We start from the raw sequence: 25,651 nt of genomic DNA, 5'->3' as shown, positions 1-25,651 counted from the left end.
CTGGCTTATTACTGGGCATATCACTATTACTGCTGGCATATTACTAGGCATTACCACTGCTGGCATATTACTAGGCATTACCACTGCTGGCATATTACTGGGCATATCACTACTATTGCTGGCATATTACTAGGCATTACCACTGCTGGCTTATTACTGGGCATATCACTATTACTGCTGGCATATTACTAGGCATTACCACTGCTGGCATATTACTAGGCATTACCACTGCTGGCATATTACTGGGCATATCACTACTATTGCTGGCATATTACTAGGCATTACCACTGCTGGCTTATTACTGGGCATATCACTATTACTGCTGGCATATTACTAGGCATTACCACTGCTGGCATATTACTAGGCATTACCACTGCTGGCATATTACTGGGCATATCACTACTATTGCTGGCATATTACTAGGCATTACCACTGCTGGCTTATTACTGGGCATATCACTACTATTGCTGGCATATTACTAGGCATTACCACTGCTGGCTTATTACTGGGCATATCACTATTACTGCTGGCATATTACTAGGCATTACCACTGCTGGCATATTACTAGGCATTACCACTGCTGGCATATTACTGGGCATATCACTACTATTGCTGGCATATTACTAGGCATTACCACTGCTGGCTTATTACTGGGCATATCACTATTACTGCTGGCATATTACTAGGCATTACCACTGCTGGCATATTACTAGGCATTACCACTGCTTGCATATTACAGGGCATTACCACTGCTGGCATATTACTAGGCATTACCACTGCTGGCATATTACTAGGTATTACCACTGCTGGCATATTACTGGGCATATCACTACTATTGCTGGCATATTACTAGACATTACCACTGCTGGCTTATTACTGGGCATATCACTATTACTGCTGGCATATTACTAGGCATTACCACTGCTGGCATATTACTGGGCATATCACTACTATTGCTGGCATATTACTAGACATTAAAACTGCTGGCTTATTACTGGGCATATCACTATTACTGCTGGCATATTACTGGACATTACCACTGCTGGCATATTACAGGGCATTACTACTGCTGAGGATATTACTGGGCATATCACTACTACTGCTGACATATTACTAGGCATTACCACTGCTTGCATATTACTGGGCATATCACTACTATTGCTGGCATATTACTAGACATTACCACTGCTGGCTTATTACTGGGCATATCACTACTATTGCTGGCATATTACTAGGCATTACCACTGCTGGCTTATTACTGGGCATATCACTATTACTGCTGGCATATTACTAGGCATTACCACTGCTGGCATTTTACTAGGCATTACCACTGCTTGCATATTACAGGGCATTACCACTGCTGGCATATTACTAGGCATTACCACTGCTGGCATATTACTAGGTATTACCACTGCTGGCATATTACTGGGCATATCACTACTATTGCTGGCATATTACTAGACATTACCACTGCTGGCTTATTACTGGGCATATCACTACTATTGCTGGCATATTACTAGACATTAAAACTGCTGGCTTATTACTGGGCATATCACTATTACTGCTGGCATATTACTGGACATTACCACTGCTGGCATATTACAGGGCATTACTACTGCTGAGGATATTACTGGGCATATCACTACTACTGCTGACATATTACTAGGCATTACCACTGCTTGCATACTACTGGGCATATCACTACTATTGCTGGGATATTACTAGGCATTACCACTGCTGGTTTATTACTGGGCATATCACTATTACTGCTGGCATATTACTAGGCATTACCACTGCTGGCATATTACTAGGCATTACCACTGCTTGCATATTACTGGGCATATCACTACTATTGCTGGCATATTACTAGACATTACCACTGCTGGCTTATTACTGGGCATATCACTATTACTGCTGGCATATTACTAGGCATTACCACTGCTGGCATACTACTAGGCATTACCACTGCTTGCATATTACTGGGCATATCACTACTATTGCTGGCATATTACTAGACATTACCACTGCTGGCTTATTACTGGGCATATCACTATTACTGCTGGCATATTACTGGGCATTACCACTGCTGGCATATTACAGGGCATTACTACTGATGAGGATATTACTGGGCATATCACTACTACTGCTGACATATTACTAGGCATTACCACTGCTGGCATATTACTAGGCATTACCACTGCTTGCATATTACTGGGCATATCACTACTATTGCTGGCATATTACTAGACATTACCACTGCTGGCTTATTACTGGGCATATCACTACTATTGCTGGCATATTACTAGGCATTACCACTGCAGGCTTATTACTGGGCATATCACTATTACTGCTGGCATATTACTAGGCATTACCACTGCTGGCATATTACTAGGCATTACCACTGCTTGCATATTACAGGGCATTACTACTGCTGAGGATATTACTGGGCATATCTCTACTACTGCTGGCATATTACAGGGCATTAATACTGCTGAGTATATTACTGGGCATATCACTACTACTACTGCTGGCATATGACTGGGCACTACCACTGCTGTCCATATTACTGCCCATATTATCACTACTACTGGCGTATTACTGAGCACTACCTCTGTTGTGCATATTACTGGGCATAATACCACTACTTCTGGTAAACTACTGGGTTTTCCCATTGCATATCAATATGTCTGCTGTGCTTGTTACTGCGCATAAGACTTTTACTGCAGGCATATTACTGGGCATTATCACTGCTGTGCATATTACTGGGCATATAACTACTACTGCTGGGTACATAGCTGTGCATTACTACTATTGTGCATATTATATGAGTTCAATGTGCATATTACTACCATTGTGGATATTATTGGACACATTTCTGTATGCCAGCAATTGTAATAAATAATAATTCAGAGAGATAAGGTGACGCGTTTCACACTTAAGGGGCCCCATATATCAGCAATCATTTGTGACACTTCCCCGCTTTGCAGTTGATTGTGTACAAATATCGGCAATGTATGGGGTTCACTGATTGCCGATTACAAACAAACAGTGATCAGAATCAGGTTTTCCCATCATGTTGGATTACACCGACCAATTGGGGCTGCAGATTGCTAGTGTATGGTAATGATGAGCTGATTTGCCGATCATTACTAGTAAAATGATGAGCCTTCCAAGATTAGCAGATGTGTGATTTGCTGAAAATGATCTGCACATCATTGAAAAATATCTGTAGTGTACGGGCACAGATCGGTGGGTTGGAGAATCGTAAAATCAGGAGGGGGAAAAAAACACAGAATTGTTGAATCATCTTTTTTATTATTATTGCTAGTATATATGTATAGGCCCCTTTAGGCAAGAAAGAGCCTGATTCACAGATGGGGTTGGGTACGGGATGCCTGGGCTCGGGATCCCGGCGGTCAATATCCCTACGACGCCATCCTGACAGGGTTAGGATACTGACACCTGGGGGCAGGTATCCTAACCCTCCCCCTCTTCCTGCCCCTAACCTCCCCGATGTCTAAACCTAACCTCCCCCCTAGTGCCTAAACTTAACCTCCCCCCTCCCCGCACCCCAAACCTAACCCTCCCCATTAGTGCCTAACCCAAACTCTCCCCCTAGTGCCTAACCCTGCTACTTAACTTCAGGATGCCGGCACCGAGGCTCTGACAGGTGTCAGGATTCTGGCACTGGTATTCTAAGCGCCGGCATGCCATGTGTCGGGATATTGACCGTATCCCCACAGATGGACGCTGTTAGCATCGCTGCGGCGTAACATATCGCAATACAGCCGGAGGCGTCTGATGACAAAAGACGCCCCCCTGACAGCATCGCAGATCCGAGTGCTGCATCCTAACACGGAACTGCTCACCCAGGGCCAGGAAATCTGCATCGTAAGTCACAAACCCTGGTCCCTGCATGAATACAAAACAGGGACGACACCAATGATAACAGTTGTGGCAGCCAGCGTAAAATCATTGGGCGGCACGGGATTGCGCTTGCACGTGTATGAACCCCGTATCAGGTGAATTCATTAGCATAAGCTAGAAAATCAGATTAACATGTCTGTCCGCAACTACAGCCACTTTGCATATGATGCAGAATCAGAACCTTAACCTCTTGTTAAATTGTAAGATGCGGAGATGAGGTGATTCTGATGCGTGTGGTTATGCTATAGCTGTATATAGTAATGCAGCAGTATGCATTACTGATCTTGTACCCAGCATCGGATCATCTGCGTGTCCATCGGCCGGCTAAGCGACCTATGGGGTCACACAAGTCGGCCGCCACAGATGAGTAATAGAGGCCAGGAAATTTCTGTCAGCTGGTGGAGATCCTGTCCTCTCCACTTCTCCCTTAACGTTGGTGACACGCCTCCGTTTTGGGAAATGCAGGTCGTCGCCGCCCCCTTCCCTCCCAGAAACAGCAGCAGACACTGCTGCCGGATTGTGTGCGACATCACAGAGCAATACTGCACATGCACAGGTTCCCAACCGTTGTTGAATTGCCCCCACAGTTCCTTTGTTTGGCTTATGTCTGCCTCATAAATATACCCCCCACAAATATTCATATAGATAGGTCCACATACATCTAGCCTCCTTGTGAGTTAAACTGCCCTGCTAGTCGCGCCATGCCGTGACTCGGTAGCGCCAAGTGTCTTTTTGTGCATCTTTTTACCTTCAAATGCGTCTTATTTGCACAACTATGCGACTAGATAGCACAAGCAGCTTCTGCTGATTAAAATGATATACACCCGCAGTCACGCACAGAACATAGGCATGCTGCCTATAATTTTACTCAGCAGAAGCTGATTGTGCTATCTAGTTTCATCGTTGTGCAAATGGTAAAGGTAAAAAGATGCACAAAAAGAGGCTTGGCACTACCGAGTCACACTGAGCTCCCACCTAATGTGTGGCGCGACTTGTAGCGCACGGAGGATAGATGTATGTGGGCACAACTGTAGGTTCACTTAATCCGAAATTCATGTTGATATTGGTAATCTTACTAATTATAATTTTAGCATTTATGTGTGTGTAACAGCCCTGAAACCATATCCAGCTGCAGTTAGTAACGCTGCCAGAATTATTTTATCTCCTTCTTATGTAATGTATTGGTAAAAATGACATCTCATGTGCTTTTAGTGCACAAACATGAGACTGAAGTTATATTATCATTCAGTGGTGTGTATCTAGAGAGCAACGCCAGGAAGAGAGCGTAGCCTATACTTGGGAGTCCGGAAACTCCTTGAATTGTGAACCTGGTAATAAAACGTCCCTGGAGAAAGATTAATATATCAATCTGTCATAACAGGGCCAAGGTAATCATAAGTACAACTGAACCTACACACTCACATTTAAGAAACAATCCATAACACAGGAGAATGAGGTCGGAAAGTCAAGCTATGGCGTGCAAAACACAAGATACACAGAGCTGGGGATAACCAATTTTGTGCCCTGTACAAGATTTTAGCTGGTGCCCCTTACATTGCAGCTCACATGCTTATGCCACACATTAGTTGTCCCAGTTCATAAACTTATGCCAGACATTACTGCCTCCAGTACATGTGATTATGCCACAAATTGATGCCCCCAGTTCACATGAATATCCCAAAAATTGATGCCCCCTTCTCCACACTGGTGGCTGGTGTTGATGTGTTCACACTGCTGGGTGTACTAACAGGTCCCAGTACACCGCCTGTATCTCCTCTGTGTATTTCGCCTGGGAAGGAGATTTGTAAAGAAGGCAAATACTCTTAAGAGGTATCTGCTTTTTACTCATGCCACATGGAGGGTTGGGTAGGCGATCCTGGCACTGATAATGCTGGCGGTCAAAATCCTGGCAGCGTAATCCCGACGGTGTAAATCCTGACGTTTGCAGGTAAGTATTCTAACCCCTCCCCTAACCCACCTTTACCGCAGCCTAACCCTAACCCTCCCCTCCCACAGCCTAACCCTAACTCCTTCCCCAACAGCCTAACCCTTCCCTCCCGCAGCCTAACCCTAACAGCCTAACCTTTCCCTCCCGCAGCCTAACCCTAACTCCTTCCCCAACAGCCTAACCCTTCCCTCCCGCAGCCTAACCCTAACTCCTTCCCCAACAGCCTAACCCTAACTACTTCCCCAACAGCCTAACCCTTCCCTCCCGCAGCCTAACCCTAACAGCCTAACCTTTCCCTCCCGCAGCCTAACCCTAACTCCTTCCCCAACAGCCTAACCCTTCCCTCCCGCAGCCTAACCCTAACTCCTTCCCCAACAGCCTAACCCTTCCCTCCCACAGCCTAACCCTAACTACTTTCCCAACAGCCTAACCCTTCCCTCCCGCAGCCTAACCCTAACAGCCTAACCTTTCCCTCCCGCAGCCTAACCCTAACAGCCTAACCTTTCCCTCCCGCAGCCTAACCCTAACTCCTTCCCCAACAGCCTAACCCTTCCCTCCCGCAGCCTAACCCTAACAGCCTAACCTTTCCCTCCCGCAGCCTAACCCTAACAGCCTAACCTTTCCCTCCCGCAGCCTAACTCTAACTCCTTCCCCAACAGCCTAACCCTTCCCTCCCGCAGCCTAACCCTAACTCCTTCCCCAACAGCCTAACCCTTCCCTCCCGCAGCCTAACCTTAACAGCCTAACCTTCCCCTCCTGCAGCCTAACCGTAACTCCTTCCCCAACAGCTTAACCTTTCCCTCCCACAGCCCTAACCCTAACCCCTAACCCTAAACGTAACCCTAACACCGTCAGGATTCTGGAACTGCGGCTCTGACAAGCGGTTGAGATTCCGGTGCCGGGATTCTGTCTGCCAGCATTGTCTGCTCCGGGATGGTGACCTACAACCCCATATGGATTGTGGTCTGCTTAGCCACCTGGATCGGGATTAGCTTTCGTAAACAAGCCAACAAGATTATTATCTGAATGTTACATTAACACCCAGGATCGCTGGATTCAAGCAGGAATCTGGCGGTGCTGGGGCAAAAAAAAACAGGATTCTGAAGACAAAAGATATAAGACAGATGTTTATGGATCTAGATAGCTATATTAGACCATAGCTAAGGATAAATATATTGAGTATTTCTATTGATATTGATATTTTCTTTATGGCACAAATAATAAAGGTACAGAATACTGGATGTACTTCAATATCTCCATGAACACATTAGTACAGGATGGCACAATCGCAATGAATGAAGGCCTAAGGATACAAAACCAATCTCACATACAGCCAAAGCACAGTATAATCTGAGCTGGATGCCCCTCCAATGTATTTAGTTTGTTGATAGTGTTAGTTTTTATTAGACATAAGTGGCAGAGCCTCGGTATATGGGAATGTTGTGCGTTCCAGCTGAATGACATTTCCTCGAGCACATCTGACTCACCTACAGTAACTCCTTTCCTACCTCCTCGCTCTCCTGTCACAGCACACTTCCCCTGAAGCTAGCTGGCTGTCAGAGATTGACTTTACTGCTCCCAGAAGCTTACCCCATGCACTACTCAGCAGTATATAATGCTTATGGACAAAAAGGACTTAGACAAACATTCCAACACCAGTGGGGATTGGACAACATCCAAGACAAAATTGTTTTATTTTTGTTTTTTCAGCTTCAAAAACAACAACCACATCTAACACATTTCTGCACCGTACACGCAGACTTCATTTCAGAATTGAGAGACATGAAACTCAATTAATTAAACTTGTTAGAGACATAAGAGGCATCACTCATTTTAAATATCCAGAAGTATACATCTTCCCGGCTACTTAAAAAGCCCTGGCATTTCCAACCAAAGGACACCCGAATTCTATGTTATTTGTCCAACCCTGGGCGCTAACACTAGGAGACCTTATGCTAATATTCTGTGGGCCCCTTCCCCATACAGGGGCCTGTGTGCACCCCACACCCTGTACCCATTACAGACACACAACTAGTTTGCACTTTTGCCTTACAGCGCATTGGTCTTGTGTTCAGTTCCATCAAGTGTTCCATTTGTAGTTTGTCTGTTCTCCCTTTGCTCACATGTGCTTCTAGTAATTACTGTACCCTGGTTTTCTTCCACAGTCTGAACATATATACGCATAGATTCATTGTCTTTTCACTAACTTGGCACTGGTGTGTTTGCATGCCTGTTGTAGGTAAATTAGATTGTAAGCTCCAATGCGACAGGAATGTGCTTGTACACAGCTGTCTGATTGTACAGCTCTCTGTGGCTGTGGGATAATGTATGTTGGCACTATATGAATAACAGGATTATAATTGAAAAAAAAAACAATTCTAATTTTATGGCCACAATATACCCTTTTCTAGAAGGCATAGGTAGTATTTTAATTCCTGAATTAGGTTTCTTTTATGGAGTCTAGTCACAATTCTGTTTTTTACAAAAGGTTTACTAGAAATCAAAAACCAAACTATGACACATGTATACAACAGCACAAAAACAATGTAGCATTAGATGGGAACCTCTGAATATGTCCCCATATATACAATATTTATCAGTAAGTAAAGTATATGGAACAAATTGTAAAAATAAATGAAACTGAAAAGGCAGTGGCATGTACCACGCATTTTATAGTCCTAATAAAAATCTAAATATAACAATAAATCATAAATAAAACTTACAATGCTCAATACCCTCTCAACACGTCTCACTAACAACTAAATATTCTCCAGCATCTTAACAGATAGAGGTAATTATTCCGCGTTTTATTGGGAAAGTCAAAGATAAAACCTGAAGAATATGGAAGTCCCATAAGGCATTGAGCCAGCTGGAAAATTTACCGTTCCTAATCTCAATCTTTTGGAAATAATTACATATTTTCATGGACTTTATTAGCAAGTGTCTGTGTGCCGTCTAGAGTTACTCACCATTGATAAAGTGGTAACTACATCTGAGTCAATACATTTTGCAGCTGAATAGAGATAGCAAAGGTTATTCCTGACAGCAAAAAACAAGGTTGTATTACCCAAAGCTACCTTCTATAAAGATCATTATTTTTACTTAACTGTGGATTGATTCAATATCTTCAAATGTTCAGGGCAATTCATTTTGTGTTAAGATTGTGTTTCAATTTCAAAGGGACTAAAACTCTATCTAGTAGGAGCAGAGAGATAAAACTGACACCTTGGAAGAATACCTTGCTCTCCATAGAATTACAAAGAGAAGAGATAAAACACTATTTAAATTTGAATAAACCATCTTTGTGTAATACATCACTAATTCTCTGATGTAATATATGAAAAGGTATGGTAATGAATACTGTAGAGATACATTCACAGAAAATGTTCTTCAGTATTTAACCATTGTGTTGCTTAGTTATGATACCATAGAGGTAAATTTTTAAAAACTTCTAGAAATGAATGATGCAAATGTTGCCCATAGCAACCAATCAGATTATATCTAGCTAGAATAGTCTAGAAAATGGTATCTGGAATCTCATTGGTTGCTATGGGCAATGCCTCTACTTTCCCTTTTTATCGAAACTAGGACCCTAAAATGGCTGAACAGATTATCATACTCCGCACTAAGCCAAAGGGCCATTGCACGTGTAAATGTTACGGTGGCAACTTCAAAGTACATACTTATAAATGTTGTAACATACCACTTTAAACCTCTTATTAACCTCAAAGCCACTGGCATGATATTTCTGTGTTGTGCTAGCATTATTCGTAAAAGCAAAAAACAGGTCTGAAACTGGGATACATTGGTTCTAATGTCCCCATACCAACGTGCAAGGTCACTCATGTTCGATAATGGTTCGGCAGCTTTGCAGTTGTTTTTTTTAACGCTACCTGTTCTATTCAATGCATTTAATGGGCACTAAATGGACTGAAGTTTATAGGGTAACCCCTGATGAGTAAGTCTGCCACCACATGTGAAACGCGTTTGAATTTAATACATGGTTTCATTGTTATTTCAGCTTGTTTGTTTGGGTTAACTTGATATCTGTTATATATTTGTTTTTTGCTTTTTACAGTGTTGTGGGATACCTACCAATTTCAATTTATCTCCATTAATATGTGCAGAATGCTAAGTGTTATAACGTCTAGGTGTAAAAATATTAGAGCAGGAACATAAATCTGCCAAATGATGAGGTGATTGTTTGACCACCATAAACGTTATTTCCTGCGTAACAAGAAAAGGCTGCACAGTCTGCTTCAAAGAACAAACAGTAAATCCAAAGGAAATTGAACTGACAGAACTAAACTATTCTAATTTTAATATATTTCCTGATACCAGGACTCTGACTTTGTGTACTGTAAGGAAGGAAACGGGCGGCACAGGCACATTTCACAAATTCTATTGTAACACAGCAGTACTCTGTTTTGATTTTGTCTGATGGCGCACTAGGAGTCGTCCCAGTAACAGTCCTACGTCCGTGCAGAGGGTTTGCACAGGGGCACTTTCCAAAGCGGATGTCCTCCTTATTATGTAACCTACTGTCATTGGTACATTTGAGCAAAATTAAATACACTGCACAGCTGCATATTTTCCTTGACCGAATTACCCATTTGAAGTGTAAATGTGCTAATTAACCTCTTAATGACTGTACTACTTTTGAAATTTTACGCTCTAGGTTGATGGGCCCCATTGTATTGACATCGGAGAATGGTTTCCAATAGCAGGGAACATTGAACTCTATACCATTAATACAGTGACAAGAGATGCAAATTCTCTTTTATACTATAAATGGTGCATACACACGATCAGATTTTTTCTTCAGATATGGACGATAACGATTTAAAAATCGTTCAGTCGTTCATATCTGATGGAAAATCGTTCATATCTGACATGCCTGAACGATGGACGATCAGCGATGCGCGTTCCCGTTTGTCAGATAACGATATCTGACATCTGATGGGTTTGCAGTCAGACTTGGACGATTCTATTCATTTTAATGCAGTCAAAAATCGTTCAATCGTTCAAATCGTTCAAATCGTTCAAAACTTTGGTCAAATCGTCCAAATCGTTCAAATCGTTTAATCGTTCAGTCGTTCATCTGACAAATCTGACAAGTCTGACAAATCTGACCGTGTGTACGCTCCATAAAGAGATTGTAACCCCAGGATTTGTTTGTTTGTAAGATGACATCTTCACCTTTAACATGTAATTCTTCAGAGTAAACCGGGCTACTCTTACTTAATGCGTTTTTTTGTGTCTGTCAGCTCCCTTTTGACAAGATATTTCCAGACAGAAGCTGCCAAGGCTATGCCAGAAATAACGCTGTGTGTCGTGCTGCGTTTCTCGTCCTAAATCTTACAGTATATCTTGAAGAAAATCTAAGGTTCGTGTTTTATCTGCCTATTTTCCTCAGAACCTTTGCGTGTCCAAAGGTGACCCCCGCACGATGTCTCCTATCTCACTTAAAGCAGAAAGGACTTCAGCTGTCTTTTTTTTTGTGTCAGAATATATTGTAAATCATTTAAATCTGCACCATTGGAATCCTAAACTGTCCACTCATCATATAAATATTTTAGTAATCTCTGACCTGAGATGCCTTGCAAACTCCATTACGCCTTTAAGCTGCTTTCAGCCCTGGTCTAAGCTATGAAAGTGAAGCGTGGTCAGGGAAACTTGTTTGTGACAGGACTGTGAGCTGTCCAATCATCTATAAATTATTTACTGTACAGTATAACAGCCCCACTAGCTGTACATCCGGAATAATGTGAGTTATGTGAAAGCTTTACCCCATCGATTTCTTTAGTAAGGATTTTCACAGTCCTCTGCTGACAGCACATTCTTTGTCATGTAACATCTACGAAAAGCCTAAAATAGATATACAGTGCATCCGGAAAGTATTCACAGCGCTTCACTTTTTCCACATTTTGTTATATTACAGCCTTATTCCAAAATGGAATAAATTAATTTTTGTCCTCAAAATTCTACACACAATACCCCATAATGACAACATGTAAAAACTTTTTTTAGATTTTTGCAAATTTAATAAAAAAAAAATAAAATAAAAAATAACATGTACATAAATATTCACAGCCTTTGCTCAATACTTTGTTGATGCACCTTTGGCAGCAATTACAGCCTCAAGTCTTTTTGAATATGATGCCACAACCTTGGCACACCTATCTTTGAGCAGTTTCGCCCATTCCTCTTTGCAGCACCTCTCAAGCTCCATCAGGTTGGATGGGAAGAGTCGTTGCACAGCCATTTTCAGATCTCTCCAGAGATGTTCAATCGGATTCAAATCTGGGCTCTGGCTGGGCCACTCAAGGATATTCACAGAGTTGTCCTGAAGCCACTTCTTTGATATCTTGGCTGCGTGCTTAGGGTCGTTGTCCTGGTGAAAGATGAACCGTCGTCCCAGTCTGAGGTCAAGAGCGCTCTGGAGCAGGTTTTCATCCAGGATGTCTCTGTACATTGCTGTATTCAACTTTGTCTCTATCCTGACTAGTCTCCCAGTTCCTGCCGCTGAAAAACATCCCCACAGCATGATGCTGCCACCACCATGCTTCACTGTAGGGATGGTATTGGCCTGGTGATGAGCGGTGCTTGGTTTCCTCCAAACATAATGCCTGGCATTGACGACAAAGAGTTCAATCTTTGTCTCATCAGACCAGAGAATTTTGTTTGTCATGGTCTGAGAGTCCTTCAGGTGCATTTTGGCAAACTCCAGGCGGGCTGCCATGTGCTTTTTACTAAGGAGTAGCTTCCGTCTGGCCACTCTACCATACAGGCCTGATTGGTGGATTGCTGCAGTGATGGTTGTCCTTCTGGAAGGTTCTCCTCTCTCCACAGAGGAATACTGTAGCTCTGACAGAGTGACCATCGGTTTCTTGGTCACCTCCCTGACTAGGGCCCTTCCCCCATGATCGCTCAGCTTAGAAGGCTGGCCAACTCTAGGAAGAGTCCTGGGGGCTCCGAACTTCTTCCATTTATGGAAGATGGAGGCCACTGTGCTCATTGGGACCTTCACAGCAGCAGATATTTTTCTGTAACCTTCCTCAGATTAGTGCCTTGAGACAATCCTTTCTTGGAGGTCTACAGACAATTTATTGGACTTCATGCTTGGTTTGTGCTCTGACATGCACTGTCAAGTGTGGGACCTTATATAGAGAGGTGTATGCCTGTCAAAATCATGTCCAATCAACTGAATTTACCATAGGTGGACTCCAATTAAGCTGTAGGAAACAGGATGCACCTGAGCTCAATTTTGAGCTTCATGGCAAAGGCTGTGAATACTTATGTACATGTGATTTCTTAGTTTGTTTTTTTTATTAAATTTGCAAAAATCTCAAAAAAACTTTACACGTTGTCATTATGTGGTATTGTGTGTAGAATTTGAGGACAAAAATGAATTTATTCCATTTTGGAATAAGGCTGTAACAACAAAATGTGGAAAAAGTGAAGCGCTGTGAATACTTTCCGGATGCAATGTATGCCCGTTCTTTATTCTTATCATCCTGTAACTTTTTGTCTGCACACTGTTACACTGTTAAACCCTCTTCCAGATTTACTATACAGATAGGCAAGATATGGCGCTCACCAGACCAGACCATTTCTTGGTGTTGTTATCAACAGAATTTTAGCATTATAACAACAGTTGTGAGGGTCAAGGCTAAGTTGCAAGATTGCTTCTATGTATTCTTGCCTACACTCCCGGAGTGTCCGGGAAACTCTCCCAGATATACGGGAAGCAACCAGTCTCCTGGAACCTGCAATCTGTGGGCTTGATTATGTGAATTGCAGTGAATCCACTCATTGTGACCCTACCCCTTGCTGAATAGTCCATGATTTGTGGCAGCGGGAGGTGGGATACTGTGAGAGTGGTGGGCAGAGACAGCAGTGGCACAAATTACGTCACCACTTTCCCCTGTATTCTCTACTTGGACCAAAAAGAAGGTAGGTGAAGATGGAAAATATGCATATATCTGTAGGTTGTGATATTAATGACAAGAGTAAGGCTGACATGGCTGAGATAAACTTGCATGCCCAGGAGTGTGCCTATGAGGCAAACAAGGCAGCTGTCACTGGCAGCTGGTTACCCCTAATACTTTTATTTTGCCCTTTGAGAAATCTTCTCTGTAATGGTTATAATAGACCCACACCTATCTGTTCTTCTACACTACTATGTGAGCAAGTGATGATAACCTGGCAATCCCCTGTAAGCTGTAAGGGTAACAGTGGAAGACATCATAACCTGCTCACCCTCTCATGTGGGGCCTTTGTACCACCAGTGGCCCTGCCAGGCTGGTTTGAGTGAAAAGTTTTTATTTGAACTCCTGAATATCTCTAGTTTCCAGGCCCAGTAAATACCATAGATGGGGTCATTGCTTACACAGATAGATAACATTATCCATCCATCCATTATTATTATTATTATTATTATTATTATTACAGGTTGAGTCTCCCATATCCAAAATGCTTGGGACCAGGGGTATTTTGGCTATCGGAATATACACCTTATACACACAGCTTATAGGTAATTTTATACAATAATTTTAATAATTTTGTGCCTTAAACAAAGTTTGTGTTCACTGAACCATCAGAAAGCAAAGGTTTCACTATCTCAGTCATGCTAAAAAAAATCTGTATTTCGGAATATCTGGATATGGGAGACTCAACCTGTATTAGATTTTAATTGTTAGGTGCTACAATCTACCATAGTAACAAATAAAGTACATAATATAAATACAAAGAACAATGATGAATAGTACAAAGCATATACACAAGTATTGCAATAAAACCACAGACATGAAGTGACAAGTACAAAGGAAAGCGTAAGGAAACTCGCTGCAGCTAGAGCCAGCAGACAGAGATGAGTTACAGGGATAGGCACACAATGTAGTTAATATATAGCTGGGGTACGTGGCGTTGCCCGGGTTGAAGAATGTACCTCGAAGTACAGATGTGTCCACATACATCTATCCTCCGTGCCCTACAAGTCAAGTTACAGACGCATTTCAAGGTAAAAAGTTGCACGAAAAGACGCTAAGCTCTACCGTTTCAAGCTACGGTATGGTGCGACTAAAAGTACTGTTTAACGTGCAAGGAGGCTAGATGTAAGACTACACATCTGTACATCTGCAGCTTTCAATTTTTACATTGTCCTCATCTATAACACCATTCCATTGATCCATTGACATCTGCTTGTACTTCCTCTGAGGTCTCCTCACATCTTGCCTCTTGTTTGCTTCTAGAAGCTGAGGAGCTGCAACCCAGACTGGATTGTTTTTTGGTGGCATGGCTATTCTGAAACTTATGGTGCATACACACATAACGATTTTGTAACCAACAATTTTCTTTCAGATTTTCTGTCAGATTTCCCCTTGAAAAAGTGAACGATATTTTTGAAGTGTAATGAATGATTTTTTGAACGAAAATCATCATGTTGGACAGTCTGAAGTGGACGATGAACGATAACTACAAACTACAAACGGGAGAGCGCATTTGTGATTATCGTTCATCGTTATAATGATTTAACGATAACGACGTCGTTATCAACAAATCGTTCAAAAAATCGTTACGTGTGTATGCACCTTTAGTCTTTGGTTGTGCAGTTAATGGTCTTGAAAAGGACCACACTTTTGAAGGCTGAGATGTGAAAAGAACTAAACTTAGTTTGAATGTGGTATACTAAAGGGGGAAAGCTTTGACAAAGAACACAGAGTCATTCGTACCTGGATAACAATGCAATTTAGGAGTACATGACAGTGCAGACAGACATATTCTCTGACTCTTTCAATGGGGTATATCAGGAGCAGAGTAACTTACAGGATAGAAACCAGTATAGCTTCCCAAATCACTACTCTTTCAGAAATCAGTGCAGAGCAGAAATCATTGGCAAGCAGAAGTCTCGGCAGACCAACATTGGAGACCTTGGCATATATTAATGTGCTTGGATGACATTAGTAACTGTCAGTGCAGGTGCAGTGTGACAGTTGATCCTCTGACTCACTGCTCTTCTGTTGGAACTCTGGCTGCTCCCCACTGGTACATATCAGCTTGTGCCTTCAGATCAGTGCAGTTTTAGTCACTTGAAGACATCCTGGAATTCAATTGTATTCGCGGCCCGCATCTCCCGTCTAAAGTGACAGGAGATCGCGGGCCGCTATGCAATTGTCCAAGATGTTCGTGCTGATCGCGCCCATAGAGGTCAGGTTTAGCCGCGTAAAGCAGCTAAACCCGACCAAAGTGCTGGGCGCGATCGCGAAAAGTGATGTTTGGGCGCCCAAACATGTCACTTTTCGCACATTTCAGCTCTCATCCCCAGGGGCTGCGAGCTGAAATGTAGCGCTGGCAGCTCATCTTGCCCGACAGGAGCAAGAATTGAATAGCTCCGTCGGGCGCGATAGGGGCTAGAAAGAATTGAATTCCGCCCCCTGAGTGAACTTGCTTAAACACAAATTTTAAATCAGAGATTCCACAGCTTGCTTGGAGGGCACCACATAGACCTCCATGACCTTGATGACCTTCAAACATAGCCAAAAACCTAATCCCAGTGAAGCTACACCACCATGCCAAATTTGGTGGAGCTGGATGCAAAACTCTGAGCGTGCATAAAGAATAAACAAACAGACACACACACACTTTCTCGCATGTATATATATATATATATATATATACACACACAAATTTTAGTTTACAATCCCTTTAAATGTCTATTTTTTTGTTGGAATACTGCAGTAGTCCACATTCTAGTTTTCATTCTTCAATACTAGATCCCCCTGAAAGAACAAGTCTGCCAATATACGGCTGATATGAGATGACTGAGACTCTCAGCAGATAGAAACCCATCTCTAAACACTACATATGTCTCCACAGCTGAAACAGAATAACGCTGTTCCTACTGACGATCTGGCTTCTTCCAGCAACTGCTACTTTCTGTGGCTCCATTTGTTATTTACAGCTTTCATATGTCACTCTGCAAATATACACTCGCTACAACCATCTCAATATGGAAATTGTCAACTGCATTTCCAAATATCTTCTAAATGATTTCCCTTCAACAAATGTCATTAAACTTTTTCACAGACTACATATAAACATGGCAGTAACGCTAGTATCAGCCATTCTGTCTTTTTGTTGTAGGATGATTTAAATGCCTACCTCCCACAGAGCTTTAAAGTCTTTCTGCTCGATGCGTAGGAGCTCACTGTATTCCCTGGTAACAATGGTGGCATGTCGGGGAGTGTTGTCCAGTATTGACTCTCCAAACGCTGTGCCGACTCCCAACGTACATATGATGACGGCATCCTATTGTGAGAGAGATATATAAGTGACTAAATGCAGTAGATTAAGAATCACTCTAAATATCACTGTCAGTAAATTGGGCTATGCACTACTACTATTTAAACAGCCATACATAGGTGAAAGGCAAAAAGTTTCCCAAAAATATCTTTGTGGACCCAGATGCTGAATAACCTCAAAGTTGTGCCTCCTGCTACATTAGTATCAGGATGGGATGAGCAATTGGTTGCTAAGGATGGTGGTGGAAGCTGCACAGATGGGATGCGGTCAATTGACTGACGGGCGGGATGCCAACTGCTGGACCCGGAATCCCGATCAGCTGAAGATGCTGATGCCTGGAATCCTGATCAGCTGGAGATGCCGACGCCGGAATACCGACAGCCGGCATGCCGAACGTAAGTACAGCGGGGCCAGGTAGCAGTTACCCATGGGGGGAGGGTTAAGTTTAGGCGCCCTGGGGGGACTTAGGCTTAGGCTGCAGGAGGGGGAAGGTTAAGGTTAAGGTTAGGCTACAGACATGGAGGCAAGGGTTAGGCACCATTGGGGGGGAGGTTAGGATTAGGCACCACTCGGGGAGGGTTAGGTTTAGGTTGCGGAAAGGGGGGGTTAGAGTTAGGCACCACCAAGAGGGGGTTAGAGTTAGGGACCGCCCCGAGTAGGTTAGGGTTAAACACCCCAAGGGAGGGTTAGGGATGGTGGGGAGAGGGTTAGGGTACTTAACAGCTGTAGTTGGGATTCTGAACAGCGGGCTTCCTGCGTCAGGATTCTAACCAGTGGCTTTTCAGCCTCCGGCATATAATATCCAACCCACTCAGACATGAGATGCTCACAATATTCCAAGTAGAGTCCAAAATACTGCATCAGATTGTGGATAAACTAGTAAGGTTAATGAACGTAATAAAATCTATAGACCTTATAGCCTATATCAGCGTGATAGGAGTAGCTTAGTAGTTAAGAGCACTGACCATATACCAATTATACGGATAGAAGTGCCCTTCACCCACGCACTAAACAAGCTGAATGTAAGTTCAACTAGGTAGGTTACCGGATCCCTATTTGTTAGTGAAGCAACTCACAGGGGTCAATCCTATTAGGTGCGAATTCAGGGTTGGGAGTTGTGATTTTCAACTTCGAATTCACATAGCGAATTAATTTTGCAATCCAATTAGCAACTCGCACTGATCAGTCAGACTAAGGGGGTCATTCAGACCCACTCGCAAGCGGCAGTACGCTCGCAAGTGGGTCGATGTTCCCCACTGCGCATGCGCACGACGGAGGGAGCTCCGTTGTGCGCATGAGCGAGACCCGGACTGCGACAGCCAAGCTGTCGCTCCGGGTCTCGCACCAAAGGGGGCGTGCTGTCGATGGTGACTGACAGCACGCCCCCTTTGGTGGGCGTGCCGGGGGCGTGCCTGCCAGACGGAGGCGTTCGCATGGGAACGCCTACCGTCTGAAGCCGGCCCCACTGACATCACTAGTGATGTCAGTGGGAGTGATTTTGGCTTTGATAGAGCCAAAATCACTCCAGGGCTTGTGGCAGGGAGACCCTACCACAGGGTCTCCGTCGCAAGTCCGATGGTCGCGATGGTCAAGACCATCGCGACCATCTTTTTGGACGCTCGTATATGCTGTGGGTGGTCACCCACAGCTATACGAGCGTCCAGGAGGACGCTCCATTTTAATGGAGGAGGGCCCTGATTCAGAGCGAGCGCTCTGGTCAGAGCGTCCGGCTCTGAATCAGGCCCTAAATTCACAAGTTTCCACTCGCACCTCCCTGAGGGTGAGAGATGGAAAAAAAACCTTTATTTTAAGTTTAAAATGTGGGGGACACTGTGCTGAACCCCTTGGACACCCCCCCCCCCCTAATGACCAATTGGAAGGCAATTGGAAGTTTCTAATTCGCTTATTTAGTCCAATAACTACATGTAATTTTTTTAGGTAAAAAAAAAAAATTGTCCTCAAATTACCCCAAAATCAACTTTTACATCAGTTTAGGCACCAAAAATTTAATTGCAATTATTTTTTTTAGTTGAAAAATAATTGTTTTGATCATTTCTTTCCATTTTTCAAAGTGCTCTCAAAGTACCCCAAAACACCCTTTTTCCTAGTTTTTTTGCGTTTTTCGTTTAATTCGTTTGAGATTAAACGAAAAAAGTTTGTTTTTCATCATTTTCTTGCATTTAAAAAACAAAAGTACAAATCAGCCATTTGACACCATTTCAAAACCTACAGTACCTTCCTAATGGCCACAAACAGCCGTCTATACAGTCCTGCTAACGAAATTATCCATTTTGGGGGGTCCAGGATGGTCTCCCCACATTTTCATGCATTTCTCGCAAATCTCATTTGGCAGTTAATTCACACCCCTCCGCTGCGAGTAGTGCGAATAGGCATTTTTAATTGGATTGGAGAATTCTCGGGAGTGCGCTTCGTGGCGAGGTGTGCAAGTTTAAAGGAACAAACTCGCTACTTGCAATTCGCACCAAATTGGATCGAGCCCATAGATGAGAGGGAGATGGAAATGGGATTGTACAGAGATGAGAGAGAGATGGACTGTTAGTAACAGTCCATCTCAGGGCAGTATTCATTTCAAATAGTTTCGCCTCCGCGAAAAAGTTCCCCCTACCCAACTTTTCAGCTTCATTGCATGTTTTGGATGCGAAAACTTATCGTGCGTGTCCCCGCTTATCGCCCTATTCAATTACTAACCAGGTGAAAATGGCAAGGGGTGAATGTAAAACAGCCGAAAAGTACTGTCAGAATAGGGGAAATCACTCTGAACCCCCCATAAAGATGCACTAACATTGGGGATCAATGTAGAAGGTTTCCATTAGCCCTAATAAAACTATTTGGGTTACTGAAGTTGTTAAAAAATATTAGTGTCATTGTAAAAGTGGTGAAGAATGGCAGTAAGCAGAATTTTTTGGTGAAAATAAGTATGTAGTCCAGTCAGAGCCGGATTAAGGCTTGTGGGGGCCCCAGGGCAACTAAGTTGCGGGGGGCCCCTTCAAGCCACACAGAGTCGAGCCCAGCCCAGACGTGCCCCCTATAGCAATCTGCCCCAGCAGTGCCCCCAGTAGCAGTCCCCCCTCATCAGTAATCCCCCCAGGAGTACCCCTAGTAGTAATCCCTCTCTATGCTCTCCCAGTAGTGGTCCAACCAGTGTGCAGTCCCCCCAGTAGTACCCCCAGCAGTGCCCCTAGTAGTGCCCTCAGCAGTGCCCCTAGCAGTACCCCCAGCAGTGCACCTAGTAGTCCCCCCCAGCAGTGCCCCTTGTAGCACCCCCTGCAGTGCCCCGAGTAGTAGTAGTACCCCCTGCAGTGCCCCTAGTAGTAGTACCCCCAGCAGTGTCCATTATAGTACCCCCTGCAGTGCCCCTAGTAGTAGTACTACCCCCCAGCAGTGCCCCTTGTAGTACCCCTGCAGTGCCCTAGTAGTAGTAGTACCCCCCCCAGCAGTGCCCCTTGTAGTACCCCCTGCAGTGCCCCTAGCAGTAGTAGTACCCCACCCCGGCAGTGCCCCCTGTAGTACCCCCTGCAGTGCCCCTTGTAGTACCCCCTGCAGTGTCCCTAGTAGTAGTAGACACACACAAAAAACAACAACTTCCACTTACCTTAATCCCCGCTCTGTCATCTGCTCCTCCGTCCGGCATCCTCCCGGGCCGGCCCGCTCTGCATGATGGGAGATCTCCCATCAGCCACTGCGGGAGCCGGAAGACGGAGGCTCCGGCAGTGGGAGCAGCAGCCGTTGAGAGCCTGACTGACTCTCATCGGCTGCTAAAACAAACATACAGCTGCCGGTGCCGGCGCCTGTGTGTTTGTGCTGTGTAGTGCGGACAGCACTTATGTGCCGTCCACACTACCGTCCTGCCCCAAGCTGATGCAGCAGCACTGACTGTGCTGCTGCATGCAGCTGCAGCGCGCCCTCCTCCCCGGAACAGGTGCCGCCGGCACCTGTTCTCGGCAGGGTCACATTGACCCTGTGTGGGGGCCCTCTGTGTGTGGGGGCCCAGGGACGACCGCCCCTTGGCCCCCCCCCTTAATCCGGCCCTGAGTCCAGTCAAATTTGGGGTACATGTTTTTATGCTTGTCTCCCTACTTTTTACTTTTTCGCCCCCAAAAGTAAAGTAGCTTTTTGGGGTGTTCTAAGGATTTTCGACAGAGTTGTCCTATGTGGGGCTGTCCCAAGGGTTCTGAGTGGTTTCTGCACGTTTGCACCCCAAAATAAAAATGTTGCACCTCCTTTCTCCTGTTATTCTTAGACAAATCTTTTTCGCCTATTACATTACAATGATTTTCTGTGTAGGCGAAAACCAGCTGGAATTGAATTTGGAGATAAGTTCCGATCACGGGAAAAGCCCCGATCCGCAATACTTTTCCGCGGAAAAAACGGCTTTTCGCTTCTAATTGAATTCGGCCCTTAGTCTGTTATTTCCTGTCGGTGGCCAGAACCAGTGTGTGTCCTCCCCTTTCCCTCTCCCCTTCAGCACAAACCCCCTTCCTCCATGGCTTCTCCCCACTGGAGACCTCTCTTGGGAGCAGATGGAGCACAGAGAGAAGAGTAAAACAGGTGGGGACAATAATGAGAGAGAGACAGACTGAGGGGAGGTGAGAAATAGAGGCAGGGGAAGGTAGGACAGAGATGAGGGTTGTTGCTAGATCCAAGTTGGAGAATGGACCTCTGACGTCACAACCACGTGACAGCTGCAGCAGGGCCAGTCCGGTACCAGTGTTACTATCCACGTGGGCATAGAGGGGGAATATAAACCTGTGCAAAGTGACCCACCGTGCCCAAAACGTGGCGAGCAAAGCAAGCCCACGAGGGGACTCTTTTGGCCCCCGTTCTGAACCTTGTCCCTCTCCATTTTGCTGCGGGTCACATGGTTGAGATGTCAGAGGTCCTTTACAGCACCTCGTTCTAGACCTAACCCAGAGATGACAGAGAGACAGACTGTTCCTGTCAGAGCTCCCCATCCACGGTTCTAACCCTCTAACACTCCTCCACCCGACAATGGCTCCCCCTAGCACGCATGCTCCTCTCCCCAGCTGAACATCCCCTCCCAATTAGCACTCACGACCCCTATGGGGGGCTAATAAAAGAAAAAGAGGTGGACTGGGGGAGATGGACATAGATGAGAAAGATAGTATGTGGGGGGGGGGATAGAGATAACCTCTTCCCTCCTATAAGCGCCCCCTCATCCACAACTTTCTCCCTCTGCTAGCCAACCACATTACCGCTGCTCATCTAAAGAGAGTACATTATACTGTTATACACTTTATTACACCACTTTCCTATATCTGATTTTTGCTTTTTTCTCTGACAACAACAATCTTATGAAATGTCATTGCATGCACAACAAATCAGACAAAATAATTGGGTGTCAGAACGTGTATTCATTATTTATACGTTTATTTAAATTTTGTCATGTAGGTGTAGCAAGCAAATTATGTAAGGTTGGTTGCAGGAAAAGAAGGTCCCATTACAAACTAATAACACACTGCCACCTAGTGGAGCCTAATAACTGCACAGTCACAGGAAGGAACATGTCATTTTCATGTACACAATAAGAAATAATAACACTACGACAGGACAAAAACATTGATACATTTATAATTTACCCAATAATACAATCACATACTTAATGTATATCATGTGGATACATTTTATAGAATTATTAATTGCATATGCATACATCCAGCAATATTCACCACTGCACACAGAGAAGTAACCTTGGCCTATGTGACGCATAAACTGAGTTGGTATCCTGAATAATCTCAAACAAATACATTAGATGGTCATAAGCAAGCCTTGGTTGGGGCTCATCAGTCCTTCATGTAAGGGAGTATAAATATTGCCAAATACATTTTAATTTAATACTTTTATACAAGCTAAAGCAAAGCACAAAGCTGTGTCTCAATTTACTGCAGGCTAAGGCCACCCGGTGGTTCCTCGCAGAAAAGTGTATCAGTTAAAATGTAAATATAAAAGTAGGTGTCACAATATAATGTGTGTTCATACAGAGTGAAAAGCCCTTTATCTGTGAACAGGGCTTTTCCTTTCTTCCTTCTATTCAGATTAAAGGGTTACCGTGGAGAAATGTCAGATTTCCCCAGCAGTGCCCCTGATTAGTGTAGATACTTCCCTATACACTAGTATGGGGAGAGCGACATCCGTTTCCTTTTAGCTTCTAAAAACGAAAAAAGTCGCCATTTCAGTACGGTGTAAGGAAACTTCTCACAGGAGAAGAGCGGCGAAGACAGCTGATTCGCTGCCTCTTCCCTGTTCTCCCCGCCCCCTTCTCAGTCACCGGCCAATCAGAGGAGCCCAGGGGACAGTCCCAGAGTAAGATTAGAAGCAAAGTGAGGGCTACCAATATCACTTTGCTTCCGGGTTCGGATGCTGAGGGCCTATAATGCTCCGACACAGTGACTGATAGCTGGCCAGGCTTGCTTGGAAGAAATGCACAATCTATATTGGTGTATAGGATATGCAGGCAGAGCTAGTGATGTCACAGCAGCTCAACATCAGTTCTTACACCTGTATCAGATCCTACCAGGACACAATGTTGGAGGTTGTTGCTGTCTCTATATGGGAAGTAATACTAATGGTTAATAGAGCTGCGAGGCAATAGCAGGTTGGCACAGAACAATGCATTTTACCTTCATGTTCATAGCTGACGATTTAAATTTCGGGTCTTAATAAATAGACGATAGTACTATGTGAAGTAAACTACATAATAACTAAGGACCTGATTCAGAGATGGATGCAATGGCGATAATGGACGCAGATTGAGCGATTGTTTGCCATCACGCATGTGTATAAGTCGCACTGTGCATGTCGATCTAAATATTGTCGAGCTTCCATCCGGATACCCAAATTCCCCGCAGTGAAGAGCTTAATGCAGTAGCATAAGACGGGTCACTTCTGTAATAAACGACTGTACATGTGCAGATAGTAAAATCTCATTCACACCAGAGAAGTAAGGGAAAAGGCTGCTATCACCATCTGAAGACGGCATTACATAGCTACCAGAAGCAAGCTCCAAGCCATTCAGAGCTTGATAAATTGGATAGCATAACAGTACCTGTAGAGATTACAGGTGGTATCCTCTGTTAACTATGGGCCAAATTTAGAGATGTACCCTATGCCAATGTTTAAGGAGTTGAGCAATTACCAGTAAAATGCGCATGCGTCTAAGTCTTACATGCCGACTATCTGGCTGCCCCTTCCGGGAGGGAGCAGCCAGATCGGCATTACTGGGGGGGCGTGGCAGCAAACGGGGGCGTGGCCGGCCAGGTGACAAGTTTTTGCGGGCGGGGCGGAGCCCCGCAAGCGCGTCATTTTGGCCCCGCCCCCGCTACACACTGCCGATATTACAGGCAGTGTAAAGCAGGGGGTGGTGCCAAAATGACGCGAATCGCGTCACCGCCCCCCTTCGCTGCCGGGGTTTTAGAAGTTACTGCGGTGGGACAGGAGGGATCCGCGGCAGCCGGGAGACTTGCCTGCCATCCCGGGAGGTCGGGAGCGGCACCTGATTTTCGGGTAGGCAAGTATGGTCTAAGTCGAACTGCTTATACGTTAAGGTACATTACTGTAGTCAAACGTAGCAACTCTTTGCTTGCGGTGTGATGTCAGGAAGTGTTAGGAAAAGGTAACGGGGAATGGCAGCAAAGACGTGTGTAACCCCCCAGGAATAACCCCAAGACTGAAAAGGAGATAACAGTTTTTTTACTCTCTCAGGAGTACCGAGGGTTAATGTGGCTTCCAGGCAATACAATGTTGCCAGTTGCCTTGCATGTTGCCTGCAGCTGATTGGGTGCCCTAAGGGCGGGAAGCCCAGATTTAGAATGTTACCCTGGATCTGCAGAAGGGATATATACAGCTGCTGCATAGGCTGGGAGGTGTGCAGATCCAGCATGGATTAGGATGTTGAAATCTGCATACAGGTTGAGTCTCCCATATCCGTTATTCCAAAAACCGGAATATTTAGGTGCATATGTGACGGCACCTGACATCATGACGTCACTAGTATCAGCGGCCAATGACTAGCGGCGTGGGCGTGGTCCACACGCCAGGCCACCCCCCCGCATCACCCGCCGGACCCCCAGCGGCAGCTGCCGGCCCCCTCGTTACAGCTGCAGCACCCGCCGGACCCTTCCGCCTCAGTCGCCGGACCCCTCACGACACCCGCCGGATCCCTGTAGCACCTGCCGGACCACCGCAAAAACCCCGCCGGACCCCTGTATCACCCGCCGGACCACTGCAACACATTCCGGACCCACCCGCAGCACACGCCGGGGCCTCCCGTGACACCCGCCGGGCCCCCCCCCCCCCCCCGGGTATTCCGAAAACCGGAATAATCCAAAATCCGAAATGCTCGTGGTCCCGAGCATTTCGGATATGGGAGACTCAACCTGTATTAACAAAATAGAGTATACAGTTGCTGATTCTTACAGACAAACATATTCTAAT

The 25,651-nt window shown here is 44.7% G+C and overlaps 1 long non-coding RNA gene across 1 annotated transcript in view; it reads left to right on the top strand.

Moving 5' to 3' along the window:
• LOC148543360 (uncharacterized) overlaps window positions 1-25,651 on the top strand; it is a 177,957-nt gene that overhangs the window by 103,406 nt on the left and 48,900 nt on the right. The window contains exon 3 of the long non-coding RNA XR_015877776.1: window positions 11,143-11,261. This is a non-coding gene — a long non-coding RNA (uncharacterized LOC148543360). The remainder of the gene's footprint in view (window positions 1-11,142; window positions 11,262-25,651) is intronic.

This window comes from Taudactylus pleione, unplaced genomic scaffold (genome assembly GCF_031769625.1).
Source record: "Taudactylus pleione unplaced genomic scaffold, aTauple2 ptg000004l, whole genome shotgun sequence".
NCBI lineage: Eukaryota > Metazoa > Chordata > Amphibia > Anura > Myobatrachidae > Taudactylus > Taudactylus pleione.
This window is presented reverse-complemented; position numbering and strand designations above follow the sequence as displayed.